The sequence below is a fragment of the Capricornis sumatraensis genome, chromosome 13, assembly GCF_032405125.1.
Source record: "Capricornis sumatraensis isolate serow.1 chromosome 13, serow.2, whole genome shotgun sequence".
Lineage (NCBI taxonomy): Eukaryota > Metazoa > Chordata > Mammalia > Artiodactyla > Bovidae > Capricornis > Capricornis sumatraensis.
Genome location: NC_091081.1, coordinates 68482284 through 68484405, shown reverse-complemented (window position 1 = coordinate 68484405; position 2122 = coordinate 68482284). Strand labels below are relative to the sequence as shown.

At 41.1% G+C, this 2122-nt stretch overlaps 1 pseudogene; it reads left to right on the top strand.

Annotated features, from left to right (window-relative positions):
- The first annotated feature begins 229 nt into the window (after window positions 1-229).
- LOC138089574 (ribosome production factor 1 pseudogene) lies at window positions 230-1918 on the top strand (annotated as a pseudogene).
- The last annotated feature ends 204 nt before the right edge of the window (window positions 1919-2122 follow it).

Genomic DNA, 2122 nt, shown 5'->3' with positions numbered 1-2122 from the left:
GCATGTTGCAGCCCACAGGGTTGCAAAGAGTCGGACACAACCTAGCTACTGAACAGCAACGACACCCATCTATTAGAATGGCCACCATGCCCAATGCTGATGAAGATGAGGAATAACAGGAACTCACATTCATTGCTGGTGGGAGTACAAAGTGGTATAGCCACTTTGGAAGACGGTGTGGTAATTACATATGAAACTAAACATACTCGTACTATGTGACCCAGCAATCATGCTTCCAGGTATTTCACTAAATGAACTAAAAACTTACATCCATACAAAACTCTGTACCTGGGTAGTCTACAGCAGCTTTATTCATAATTGCCAAAACTCGGAAGCAACCCATCCCTTCAGTAGGTGAAGCGATAAACTGTGGTACAGCCAGACAATGGAATACTATTCAGCGCTAAAAATAAATAAGAAATAAGCTATCAAGCCATGAAAAGACAAGAAGGAAACAAAGTTTAAAAAAGTTAATTTGAAAAGTAGTAGTTTGTATGATTCCAACTATAGGCTGTTACGGAAAGTGCAAAACTACGGAGACAGTAAAAAGATTAGTGGTTGCCAGGGGCTATAGAGGGGTGGGAAGGACTGCTACACAGAGTGTAGAGCATTTTCAGGGCAGTGAAACTATTCTGTGTAATACTACTACACTTTTGTCAAAACCCACAGGACATTCAACATCAAAAGGGGTTTTTGAGCAGAAAGGCCTGAAGCACAAAGCCGCTACTGAAGAAACTCAAGAGGCTGCAGTGGCAGAAGATGGGATGATGGAAAGTAGGGTCCAACCACTGAAGACGGCTGCCTTTCCTCCAGGCTTCAGCATTTAGGAAATTAAGAACAAACAATGGTGACACTTAACGTTTGGTAGAAATAGCAGCAGCGGAAGAAAAAGTTGGCAGTTAAGAAAAACTCAGAGAGAGAGGCTTTCAGTGATAAGGTTCCATCAAAGCCTGTACCCAAGACCAGGGACAACCCGTGAAATGTATGATGAAAACATAGTATATATCCTCATGATGAAGAGGTTGTTTATGATGAAGCTACAGACAAATTTGTTTCTTACTTCAACAGACAAACTTCTTCCAAGATTCTCATCACTACATCAGGTTGATCTCATGGGAGAACAGTACGACTCTATGACCATTTCTCTACAGTTATACCAAACTCACATGCTTATTACAGAAGAGCGCTGGTTCTGAAAAAATTATTTCACAGTGCCATCTCATGAGATTTCACAGACCTGATTGTTATTAATAAAGATCATAAAATGCCAAATGGATTAATTCTGAGTCAGCTGCCAAACGGCTCCGTTGCTCAGTTTAAGCAATGTTCATCTGCATAAAGAAATTAAAGAAAGTGGAGTCGCTCAGTCATGTCCGATTCTTCACGACCCCATGGACTATTGCCTACCAGACTCCTCCGTCCATGGGATTTTCCAGGCAAGGGTACTGGAGTGGGGTGCTATTTCCTTCTCCAGGGGATCTTCCCGACCCAGGGCATGAACCCAGGTCTCCCGCATTGTAGACAGACACTTTACCGTCTGAGCCACCAGGGAAGTTAAAGAAATTGAGAAGAGGCAACGACCCAACAGTACACACACCTGAAATAATTTTGAACAATTTTAACAACATGACTGGGTCATTCTATTGGATATATGTTTGCATCTCTCTTTCCCCTTAATCCTCAATTTATTGGAAGGCAGGTTGCCACATTCCACAATCAACAGAATTATATAATCTTCAGATGTCACAGATACATATTCAAGAGTGAAAAGAAAATGGGAATTCAGGAACTTGTACCACATTTTACCTTAAAATTAGGATCTCTTCAGAAAGGAATCTTTGATTCTAAATATGGAGAATATGAATGGGTCCATAAGCCCTGGGAAATGGACAGAAGTAGAAGAAAATTCCATTTATAAAGGACTGAGGGGGTACTATTGGATTGTGATGAATAGGCCTATCTTGAATTTATGAAACAAGACCCTTTTCAAAATGGCAACTCCTGATTTCATGAAACTTCTTTCATGTATAAAGAAAGCTGAGTGCCGAAGAATTGATGCTTTTGAACTGTTGTGTTGGAGAAGACTCTTGAGGGTCCCTTGGGCTGCAAGGAGATCCAACCA